Raw genomic sequence first — 13,267 nt, 5'->3', positions numbered from 1 at the left:
CATAACGAAAACACAAAAGTGCGCATTCAAATGCTAGTATCGTTTTTTTTTCTGATGTTGTATATAATAAATATGTCAATAAGACAGCAAAACAACAACAGAATTAACCAAGGGATATCGTATTCTAAGTTTATAAATTAAATAGATGTTTGCGTTTTTTGTTGTTATTTTTTGTATGTATGTATGTATGTATTTTTTCTAATTTTTTTTTTTACTCATATTTTACATCAAAAGTTGTGTTCTTAATTATAACCGTTGGACACGTAAAACTATCAACAAACTAGTATTTTAATGTTAAAATTGCAATTTTATGTACAGTAATCTAAAAAGGATATACAACCTCCTTGAATAAACTACCAAATATTCATTTGAAAGATTTAAAAGAGCGATCATCATCTGTTGATTTCTTTTCTTTTTCTTCGCTTTTTGTCCTTTCTGTCATTTAAAAAATAATATAATTGTGTTCCCTTGCTTACTGTAAAAATCGGTTAGTATTAACGTTCTGATTTATGTGTGTATTCTAAATAAATTAAATGGAAATTCCCTATCGTATATCAAATCAAATTGTTATTGTCCTTTTTGTTTAAACCAAATCTAGATATGGTGTGTGTTTTTCTTATTTTCGTTTTAATATATTGTATTTGCAAGAATAGCAAAAAGAGAGTGGACACAAGTTATAACAACATTAGAGACGACCTCTCCTAATACAAAAAAATAAACATATAAACATTGTGTCATGACGAAAACACAGAAGTGCGTTTTCAAATGCTTGTATCGTTTTTGGTTTTTTCTTATGAATATATATAATAAATATGTCAATAAGACAGCAAAACAACAACAGAATTAGCCAAGGGATATCGTATTCTAAGTTTATAAAATGAATAAATATTTGCGTTTTTTGTTGTTATTTTTTGTATGTATTTTTTTTTTACTTATATTTAACATCAAAAGTTGTATTCTTAATTATAACCGGTGGACACGTAAAAATATCAACAAATTAGTATTTTAGTGTTAAAATTGCAATGTTATGTACAGTAATCCAAGAAGGATATACAACCTTTTAACTACCTTTTTCATGATAATTTAATTTTGTTCTAAAACATCAACCATTCACTAAAACAACATCTATTCATTTTATGTTGTCATTCGAGGAATAGATATTGTGTCAAATAAAGGCAATCCAGTAAGACACTATCGTGATAACCTACATGCCAGACACGTCTTTAAGATTTTCAACGTGTTGAGCTTATAAACCATCAATTATTTTACAAAGAATAAAGTTACCAAATAGCAAAATCATACAAGCATCTCAACATAGAAAACACGTGCATCGGTGAATATTGTATTTCTATTTCATTGATTTGTAAACTCAGAACGACTTATATTACATATTATTAATCAGGGTAAGAGCATTTTATTGTCTTGCGGCAGAGGATTTTGAAAATGAATATTCTGGTCTTGTCAGAGCTGAAAAAAATCAGCATGTGTAGGAACAGATGAAAATGAATGGTCAATCAGCCAAAAAACGCCTGCTCCCCCCTCCCCCCAATATTTTTTTCAATGATTGTCCCCTTAATGTTCATTGTCATTATTCCAAGATTCCAAGATGTACAATGCACAATATTCCATAGACCGAAAAACTATGCTATGATTCTTTTGACTGAAGTTTATGGTTTCTCAAGGATGAGTGTTACAGAAAATTGGAGATGCTCGCAACTGAACTTGTATGTTTTGAGAGTGTCTTATTTCACTTCAGGTAGTTTCGATTTTCTTTCTGTTAACTGTAAGCAGTACTATCTTAGGAAAGTACCATTAAACAGTGTTTGACAGAGCCGTAGTGCAAAACTAGTGTTTAATATTATTTCACTGAAATCCTAAGATTCCATAGCGGTTACCTTTAACTATAGTTAAGAGCATCTCACAATGAAAAACGCGAGACTAGACGAGCAAACTCTGCTGATGATTTTCTGTTTAAGTCGATGGACAGATCATTTCATTGTTTGCAGTTTGGTCAGTTAAAATAAAATGTTTGTCAAAGGGGGTATTTGTATAATTTCATCAAAATATATTTCTTGAATATGCTAAATGTATTATGCTGGTTGCCAAAATTTCTGATTGAATTTAAAACTGAAATTTCGGATATGATCTTAACTGTAGGTGTAGATATTAAAAAAAATAACAGAGATCTTTCAAATTTTTTATTTGTAAACTTTTGTTTAATTTGTGAAACGGAACCAGACGTTATCTTGAAAAATATCAGAACGCTAAAATTGTTTAGATGTTAATCTTTTGTTAAGGATCTTCGATGATAAAAAAAAAAAAGGTTGGGTATGTCATGGCAATTAAACAGGAATGTTATTTTTAAGCCATTGAGAAATAAATTGAAATGAATAATTATTTTATCAATAAAAAGATATTTAAAGCGACGAAAACCTGGAGGTAAAACCTTAAACCAGCATTTTCGTATCAATCCGTGAAGCTAGACTATTTAAAGCTACTGAATATTCTGTTTAAGTCGTTAAAACTGATACATGCATCTATTTTATAATGACATTATCATTAGACACATTCCATTGAAAAACCGGAAAATCTGAGGTTAAAATAAAAAGGGACCTTTTTATATAGCTATAAAACCAGGATTAACCCACTATTTTCCTCGGGAAATGCATGTACCAAGTCCTATGAATAAATGGATATGACAGTTGATTACTATTTGTTCCATTGGTTAAAAAGTCTAATGTTTGATGTGTCAGTTTTTATGAACTTTCCCTTTTTGAATTCACCTTGGAGTTCTGTATTTTTGTTTTCCTTTTTTAAACATGCCATAAAATATTCGATTCATCAATTGGTCGATGTATTGTTTTTCATTCGATATTTCTATAAAAGTTGTTTATGAATTTAAATGATATCACCACTGATGTGTAATCAACAGGTAATTTCTAAATGAAGACAAACAATATGACGGACGAGGTTCCCAACTTGGAACTGGCACGAACATTTGCATATTTAGATTGATTGAATACGAAGTAAGTATGCCGGTTGTACATTGACATACATTTTGACAACACTAGTTTACTGATGTTCAATTCTCCTGAATTCATTTAGAAGATACTAATCAAGGTTAAGAACAAAACCTGGGGGAATAGCACAATCCCAAGATGAGCGAGATCTTGTGCGTCGACAGGATAAGCGCCTCTAGCAATGTATGTATAACCCGCTAAACCAATCCACACTCATTCAAAATGTCACAATCGGGAATACGACACAATCGGTAAATTTACAGAATAATTGTCTATAAGTCTTGGTATAAATGACAAATACGAGAAGGCAAACAATGAGAATGGAATAATCTCCGATCTACAAAAAGTAAAACAAGATACATTCATTTGTGAACATCTCCTGCTATAGAAGCATCACCCGTCATACAATTCCAAAATCAAATAAATGTAACAAATCTCGAAGTCAGAAACGGAACACAACCGGCAAAAAGGTGCATAATAATCGATAACTAGGATTTATGACACTGTGGTCATAGTTAAAATGCATGTCTTAAGAAAGTTGATGGTAGAAAAACATTGATCCAAATAACTTTTATTCATTTTCATGTAACAAAGAATGTTGTAAGATGTTTTTTACTTCCTTTTTCTGCATGATAAGGTTTTTTTTCAATGTTTTTAATGAATATTATTTCTCTCTTAAAATACAATCCTTAAGTGTTACAGGGGAATAGACATATGGTCACTTAAGCCTTATTCCGACCAGCATTAAACCCTTGCTGAAGTGGGGCGTCAATTTGGCTGTGTAGGATGTCCGTAGGTGCCCTATTGCGATGCCAAATTTCTGTCTCTATCCAATATACCCTCACTTTCCAGTGGCAGTCCAAATTTCCACCGACCCACACCACCCCGAATGGCTTCTATTACAGGACCTTCCTTTTGTTGTTAAATTGTTAATTTGTTCTCGTCCTAAACATGCATTACATATTTGCTACTGGACTTTATGCAACCAACAATCAAATAATCTTAAAATACTATTATTTCATTGTACAGTTTCATGAAACATTAAAAAATGCTAGATTTCTTGCAAAACAGCAAATTGAAAAGAACTAAACAATTGCATGAATAAAACGTAAGACCATCAAAGGATAAGATTTTGTTTTATTTATTCTTATAAGAATATTTTGAAATCTTAGTCCTAAATATGTTAAAATTCACTGAATACTTGTTTTATTTCCAAAAGTTCAGCAAAGCTTTTGTACAATAATGTACAAATGACAATAGTTCTTCAAAGAGTAGAAAAACTTCATTACGTTCATGTTTGTAATGTATATGTATCTCTTGCTAAAAAATAAAATCAATCAATCAAAATTAAATAAAGTTCAAAAAAGAAATTAAACAACATTGTAAAAGTTGTATCAGCAAAAGATAAAACATTTCTTTTTAAAGTTTTTTTCCTTTTTTTAATCTACTGAAGTTTAATATCATTGGCAAATATATAATCATTTGTCTCGAAAAAATATATTTTGACGATGCAAGATTCAGTCGATAACCTCACACCAAACTCATAAGTTTGCGGCAAAGTATGACCAAAGAAATAGGGTAAATTTTGCCTGAATTTATTTTCCAATGGGTTATTTTCAAAAGTCTTCAAACCATTACTAGAATTGAAAGTATAACATATTTATATGGGAGCTTTGAGGTTCTAACAGCAATATGGTGCATTTCTAAACATATAATTTGATTCAGAATGACTTAATATGGCTCAAAACTGCATTTTCTGAGTTTGACATATTTCGAGTTATTACCACAAAAATGATTGAGAAGGACTTTCTCAAATCAAAATTAATTCAAATTAATTCAAATCGGATTTGATCAATTCATGTGTTAAACAGATAGTCTTAGCTCGTCGGTCTGTCCAGTTCATCTATGCAGTAGCATTTGATATGAATTAAAGGCTATGTGGAGTATACGCCAAACAGAAATCGTCACAGCAATACAAACAACCAAAATATTGAGATAGTTCATTTTTGAATATTTTGTACAGCAGAGTTATATATACAGAACTAATTGTAAATATGCAATTTTATTGCTGGAAAAATCAAAAGTACCAGTCTATTCCTGCAATCAGTTATAAATATTACTTGCAGAAATTGTTAATAACTTAAAGAAAAATTAATGTTTCTTATTTCCGTTTTCTATCGTTTAAAAAAGGGCGAAAGTAGTTGATAACGCCCTTTAAAGGTAGATTGAAAATACGCGGTACCAGGAGGCAAAGGATAAAACTTTTTTAGTAGATATACAAGATTACTAGAATCAGGTGTGGGGTTCTGTCATAAGACGGCAACTTCACATATTAAAACCATAACACTAAACAATGAATATCCAAAACAAATCATGTTTAGTAATGAAGTCAATAAGAGGACATACTCGTAAATTTATAAATTGACATTCAGAAAATGAAGATGCTGTATGAAGATGAAACCGACGTCCCTTTGAATTTATACATGCACATGTCGGTATTGTTCTGAATGAAATATAGGTGTGCACTGGTGATCAATTATTAAGTACTTTGCAAAAATTTAGATTAAAATGCTCGAACATTTACCAAAATTATTCACAATGTTTATTCTCCGTTTCAAAGAGACATCCAAAGAGTTATTTGTCGTCAAATTGTTTATGTTTAATGCACACTGCATTTTAACGTTTATCTGATAACTTTTATTGTTGAATTCCATATTTCAATTCTGCCGTTCAAAGCGAGACAACTGTCATCCAGATCAAGTAAGACCAATTGCATTTCAGAAAGACTTATATCGAACTTTGTACATTTGTAACTACAAACAGTATCTTCACACGTTCTGTGATCTTTATCACAATATAGTTTGTAATGGTATTTTATGTCTCCAGAACATATATCGGTAACATTTCTATCTTTGTTTTCCTTCTCGAAAGTTGTGTGAATTGAATATGTCGCTTTAAATGGCAGGAAGAACTTTGTAGTCACAGTAGATCCTTTTTGGGGGAATGCTATCGTGAAAAATGCTGAAACGAGAATAACATGCAAAGAAAAATATGGAACCATAACACATATCATGCTATCCATGCATTGCATTCTTCGTCATCAAATATTGCAAAACCGATGACCGAGAACAATAGAAAATTCACTCTTCTTATGAAAAAATCGACATAATCAATTCAAAACATAACTGATCAAAAGATATGTCTAAACAACAATCGTACATTTTAAAGAAATTATATGTTAAACTGTTATTAGAAATATACATGCAAATACACGATGTTTTATGTTCATTATTTATCGAGATGATTGCATTAAAAGCTTGTGAAACTGAAATCTAAAAAATATTAATCTTTGCTGCATATTGATAAAAAAATGGGAAAATTCATATACATACAAAATCTAAAGATCTTTCAGGTGACTTATTTTTGGCGTGTTCTACATAGTCCTTAGCATGTTACAATTTCCCAAAATATACATATTTTTTTGCGTCTAAGTTTTGGAGTATACTGGTCTGCTCTTGTCATTTGAACATTCAAAATGAATATAGAAGTATTGTCTTTTTGTGAGTATAACAATTTAAAAGTCGTGTCTGCGTAAAATTAAAGATAAATATTTTTATAAAGTATGTTATCAGTTAAAAGATTTATACTATTTTTTCAAACAATTTCAAGAATAAGTCGCCTCGATTTCTATACATGTATTTCCGGTCTTCTCGATCTATTTACATTCAATAGATCGAGAAAACTGGAAATACATGTATAGAAATCTCGATCTTCTCGATCTATTGAATGTAAATAGATCGAGAAGACCGGAAATACATGTATAGAAATCGAGGCGACTCGATCTATTTACATTCAATGCTTACATCGGGATAAGGTTCGTTTGAATTTTCTTAACTTAAAATCAAAAGTGTTAATCTTTGTTGGATATAAATCGGTTTCTTTAATTGGATTTCCCCCCTGAACTTATCTGATTTAGCTGCATACTTATACGAATAATTGGCATGTTCCAAAGACGTATACAGCCAGTAGAAAAAAGTTGGTACTCTAGGAATTTATTCGCACAGCAACATTTTAAACTTATTTTACACAAAGCGCCTATATAAAGCATCCTGTACTCGTCGTTTGATATTTAAGGAAGGAAATGAAACTATTAAATTGATTTTTTTTTTATTTCGATTCGTTTTATTTTTACTTTTTACTTGAATGTTTTCTCATAAATTTATAATTGATAGCGTCCTTGTTGAAACGGGACAACATTGAAATGATCAATTTCAAGCGTTTACAGGTGAGGTAATATTTTGTCACTAGACTTCACTGAAGAGCCATTACCTAGCCCGGAAATCACATGTATTATAATTCTTCAATCCGTCAGAATAAATAAGGGTGTTGAAGTCGGTTGGTAAGAGGCGCAAAAGGGGCAAAACTGTGTTTTGTTTCGTTCTGATTTGGCAAAATATATCCCCCTTCCTTTATTTTGTCAAAAGCAATTTTTTTAAAAAGTGAAAATGAAAGAGGACACTGACTTTTTACTAGGCTATTAGACTATTGGATGATTTAATTTATCAGCTTGTCACCTTCTGATTTTTAGAATTGCTCTGTAAAGCCATTAACACGTAATAGTTGACATATTTGACCACAAATTGCCATTTTACATAGGTTTTGGTACATTTAGATATGAGCAATAGGTTTACATTTAAATATTGCTACAACAAAGTGATGACGGACGGACGCATCATTATACTCTCCACAAATTTGTTCCATGGGGTATGATTATATCGATAAAAGGTAGGGTTATATCTCGTATAATTGGAACACTAAACAGAAACTACTGGAGTAATTTTGTCCTTGCCCTACAACGTGTGATTGTTTCTAGATAGATAAAAATAAAGTGGTTAGTAATGCAATAGGTCAAATGAGAACACCAAGTTATTTTACAAATTGTTATAGCAAAACCCAAGAAACCAGCAGTTACAGACATAAAAAGACCAATTCCAAAACTGAATATTTTTAAAGTTAATCAATTCGAAAAGAGTATGAAGAAGAATAGTATACTTAGTATAAGTTATGTATGTCAATTGAAATATATCATTCTTTTTGCTTCTTTTATTCTGTTTATCTGATGTAAAAACAATGACAACAAGCTTTTATCAGAAACCTTATGTGAAGTTATATTCATAATCAATACTTACGATCATTTTGAGGACCAATAAGCTGTTTTTCCTTGCCAATTTCTTGTTGCTAAAAAAGTAATGCAATTCAAATCTAATATTTATTGAGTAAACATTTGCTTTCATATTTTAATTTGCAAAATTATATAATAACCGCAAAAATGAATTCACATATATTGATGTATTAAAAACAAATTCTCAAATATTAGATGTTTTTATATTTTGTCTGGATTATGAAAATCCCCCTTCCAAGCTGCAATGTAGTTACATATTGTGTTGATACATGTAATAAAAAATATTTGTCTCCTTCCGTATTGTCCTTTAGTGATATCTTTCTTCTCTTAAACTATTGAACTTTTATCTCAATAACATTTACATAACGCCTTATGATTCCTTATGGCCGGGGTAATGTGTCTAGTGGTTGTAGTTGTGCATAAGGTACGCATTTGTTGGGTGTTTTTTTGCGACGGTCTACAGCGCGCTATAATAGTTAAATATACTATGTTTTCAAGTGATGAAATATTTAACTTGATAAAATTTATTGCACCAACCGGAAAAGTTAAATATATAATGTGCATAATTTACAGCATTGGGATCTTTTTGCCTTATATCTTGTTATATCTTCATGTAAATATCGAGAGTGAGAAGAAGAAATTATTTACGGTTGACCTACTTGGATGGCCTGCTACGATCGATTCCGGCAACAAAGATAGGCGGGTCATACACCATTTTGAAGATGCAGATTTACGACAAACATGTTTTTGCGGAATTGAAATATAGCTAAATTTTGCGCCGAATGACATTTCTAAAAATGCAAGATTGGTACGTACCTTGTGTTATAAAAAGGTATATAGGTATTTTTTTCAGATACAATTAGGTACCTGTGGCAACAACACTATAATGCTTATCGACAAAAAAAAATAAGTTTGAAAATCTGGTCACTTTACTCTGCTTCAATCAAAAAAAGTTATGGGTCTGCAATACGTACTCCAAAAAATTTTCAGAAGCATATCTTAATCGTTTTGTGCTTCCGTCCCAATTATAATCGGATGATCACTTGAGTATCCATTGCTTGATATTACTTATACGGATTGCAGATATAGGGAAGGGAAAATGGACTTTTGGGTTCTGGGCCAGTAGGTCAAAGGCCAAGTTCACTATTACTAAAAATAGACTTTTTTGTGGAAAAATGATTTCCGGATGGTAACTTGATTGGTAGGGCAACTTATACAAAGGGCAAATATACGGAAGGTGGAAATCCGATTGACTTTTTTGTCAAGGAAAAGGTCACTATAACTAATGATAGATACTTTTTTTTTGAAAATTGTTTAATGTTTGTGTTTCTTTTGCTTGTTTGGATGAAAACTTATACAGATGGAAGATATAGGAAAGGGAAAATAGCCTTTTGATTTTGAAATCAATAGATCGAAGTCCAAGGTTATTGGTAACTAAAAATAGATTTCCTTTGGATGACTGGTATGAAATTTCAAAAGACGGAAGCCTGTTGATTTTGGGGTCAATAGGCCAAAGGTCAATGTCACTGTAACTAAAAGAAGAACAAAATGTAAAAATGATTGTGGGATGGTAATTTGGGTTTCCCTTGCTTTATTGTAATGCAATTTATACAAATAAAAGATATATCGATGGGGAGGAAGCTGATTCGGGGGGTTAATAACATCAAAGGTCAAGGTCACAGTTACTGCAAACAGATTTCTATTATAAATTTGGTTTTCGAAATGGTAATCCACAATAAATTGTAGCACATTTATTAAGGTGAAAATAAGCAATAATTATGGCAAGCCGTTTTACTATTTATTCTAACATCCAGATATATAATACACTTTATAAGATATCTCATATAGATTATAATATATCTTATATAGTTTATAAGATATCTTACATAGTTTATAAGATATCTTATATAGTTTATAAGAAATCTTGTACGGTTTATAAGATATCTTATATTGTTTATAAGATACCTCATATAACTCATAAGATATCTCATAAAGTTTTCTTTATAACATATCTTATAAATTATATGAGATATCTTATAAACTATATGAGATATCTTATAAACTATATAGGACATTTTTGAAAATATATGAGACATCTTATGTAAAAAAATATTTATCAGATATCTTATAAAGTATATAAGATATTTTATAAAAACTAGATTATTTAAGATATTTTCTAAAAACTAGATTATAGAAGATATATTGTATATTATATGAGATATATTATATATCATATAAGATATCTGATATATTATATAATATAGCTTATATATTATATAAGATATCTTATATAGTTTATAAGATGTCTCATATAATGTATAAGATATCTTATATAATTTTATTTATAAGATATCTTATAAATTATATGAAATATCTTATAAAATATATGATATATCTTATAAAGTATATCAGACATCTATTATAAAAAATATTAATCAGCTATCTTATAAACTTTATAAGATAGCTTATAAACTTTATAAGATATCTTATATATTTTATAAGATATTTTATAAAAACTAGATTATATGAGATATCTTATATACTTTATAAGATATCTTATAAAAACTATATTATATTAGTTATCTTATATACTTTATAAGATATCTTATAAAAACTAGATTATATAAGATATCTTATACATTATATGGGATATCTTTAAATTATATGATATATCTTTAAATTATATGAGATATCTTATATAATATGAGATATCATTTATATTATACGAAATATCTTATATATTATATGAGATTTCTTATAATTTATATAAGTTATCCGGAAGTTAGAATAAATACGAAAACGGCTTGCCATAAATAATAGTTCAAATTTATGTAGCAATCCAATCAAACCAGTATTTTGAACCCTTGAAATAAAATTTTCTGTCAATAAATGTGCAATTCGGGGATTATAAGAGAGTGTCATAATTGTCAAAGTTCAAAATTCTAAATATATAGTGAATAGATGGACGCATGTATGTAATTAGAAGTGCAGCGATATTAAAGTCTTACAATACATGAAAGTACTTAGGAATTGAATGCTTCTTTTTGTCATTTTATTGGAATGTAAAAGCGTTGACCGAACCACACTAAAAATGTATGCACTTACAACGTTTTAACAATCCTATTCAATTACATTTGTTATGCTAGAACCATGAAATCACGTGTTAAATCCAGCCTTCATTTTAATTATAGTGTAATTTTTCTTAATTTTTTTCTTTCCTTTTCTCATTAATTTCTAAGATTTTATGGGGTGGAAATGAAAGAAGAGAGTTGAAATAAACTTTTGGATGTGTTATTTTAATTGTTCAGTGGATGTAAGGAGTGATTTGGCCAGGTGCAAAAAGGTAATATTTACAGAACATCTCTTGACTTGTTCATACCAGTAGGGATGTGTATTGGCTTAATTTGTCAACTAGGTCAGTGTCATTTTTCTAAATTTTGGATGTATTTTGGGACTTGTACGGAACTTTGCACATACTAAAAAAATTTACAAACCACTGGTGGGATATTGTTACTATGACAAAACGTAATATTAAAGAACAAATAGGAGAACTTAATTGTGGTCTATGGCCTATTGCATTGAATGCGGAAATAAAATTTAACTTCTGCAATGTCTCAGCCAATCAAATTACGCTTCTGTCTAATGTAATTATTTGAAAATAACCGTACAGGTCAGAATAGCTTTTTTACCTTTGGTAGACATATAAATATATATATAAATTCCTATCAATAGTAAATGGGTCACTAAGATTTTTAAAAATGCATAATTTTTTGGAAATCTAACTTTCATTGAATCTCGAACAAACAAAAAAACGACAGTAGTTGTAAATATGTGGGGTCATCGAAATTTCTTCACTGTGTAAATATTTTGAAAGTTGGAAAGGTTAATATACATGGTAATATATAATTGCTTGCAATGGCATTTATATGAATTTCTTCAGATGAAAACGAAAACAGACATTCAAGATGTTTTCCTTTATTCTCTTTTTTAATGGTTCCTTGTTAGTGTCGTAAATACGACAGATAGAATTAATACATTTGACAAGTTTATTAAAAAAAAAAGTATTCCTGTATATCAGTTTAAACTTTTACATTCATGTGTTAACAATTACAGAGAGAAAAAGAAAGAGAAACAGACAGAGAAATGATTAAAATAAACTGTGTCCTACCTTTGATGTATAATGCACAATTACGGCGATCAATGCTGCAGTTAAAATAAATATTACCACGCTCAAAATGATATTTATTATCATAATTGTCCTTACAGAATTGCACAGTTTTGTATATCGTACATCATTTCGTATCTCTATTTCTACGGTTTCTTGCTCCTCGTTGTTTTGTGATATGTTGATTAACGGTACATTTTCCGGAGATTGCCCGGATAGATCTTGAGATTGCCCGGTTTGTTCCTGAGGCGACACTGATTGAGCTTGAGATTTCCCGGATTGTTCCAGAGGCGGCTCTGATTGATCTTGAGATTGCCCGGTTTATTCCTGAGGCGGCTGTGATTGATCTTGAGATTGCCCGGATTGTTCCTGAGGCGGCTCGGATTGATCTTGAGATTGCCCGGATTGTTTTTGAGGCGGCTCGGATTGATCTTGAGATTGTCCGGATTGTTCCTGAGGACACCCGGTTTGGTCTTGTGATTGTACGGATTGTTCCTGAGGCGGCTCGAAGTCTTTTTGAGGTTGCACGGATATGGAATTAAAGAACTTTATTCTAGTGTTAACACCAGTATCATCATTTTCAGGCTGCCCGTCGCCTTTTTCTTTGGCATTGTCATCCTGGCGGCTTTCAAAAATTTCTGCCCCATCATCATGAGTATCGGTTGACGATCCTTCAATAGATTCAATATCGTTTGCACTCATTTCTCCGTCTTCAGGTCTGGGGCAGTTTGCTTCAGTCGCATTTGCCCTTTTTTAATAAGTGTTTTTGGACAAAGTTGTAGGATTGTTTTGTCACATACGGAAGATATAACATATATGCTTTGTCATGATACAATATGATTTATAACGCAAAATTACATAATCTACAATAACAAAAGTACTTTCTATTTGAATATAAAG

The 13,267-nt window shown here is 30.4% G+C and overlaps 1 long non-coding RNA gene across 1 annotated transcript; it reads right to left on the bottom strand.

Annotated features, from left to right (window-relative positions):
* Positions 1-4,473: 4,473 nt before the first annotated feature.
* LOC127729654 (uncharacterized) lies at positions 4,474-12,935 on the bottom strand. The gene is made up of 3 exons (XR_007994752.1): positions 12,371-12,935; positions 8,210-8,258; positions 4,474-6,041 (listed from the first exon to the last, which is right to left on the bottom strand). It is a non-coding gene; the product is annotated as an uncharacterized LOC127729654 (long non-coding RNA).
* Between the last annotated feature and the right edge of the window lie 332 nt (positions 12,936-13,267).

This window comes from Mytilus californianus, unplaced genomic scaffold, assembly GCF_021869535.1.
Source record: "Mytilus californianus isolate M0D057914Y unplaced genomic scaffold, xbMytCali1.0.p SCAF_2, whole genome shotgun sequence".
Taxonomy (NCBI): Eukaryota; Metazoa; Mollusca; class Bivalvia; order Mytilida; family Mytilidae; genus Mytilus; species Mytilus californianus.
This window is presented reverse-complemented; position numbering and strand designations above follow the sequence as displayed.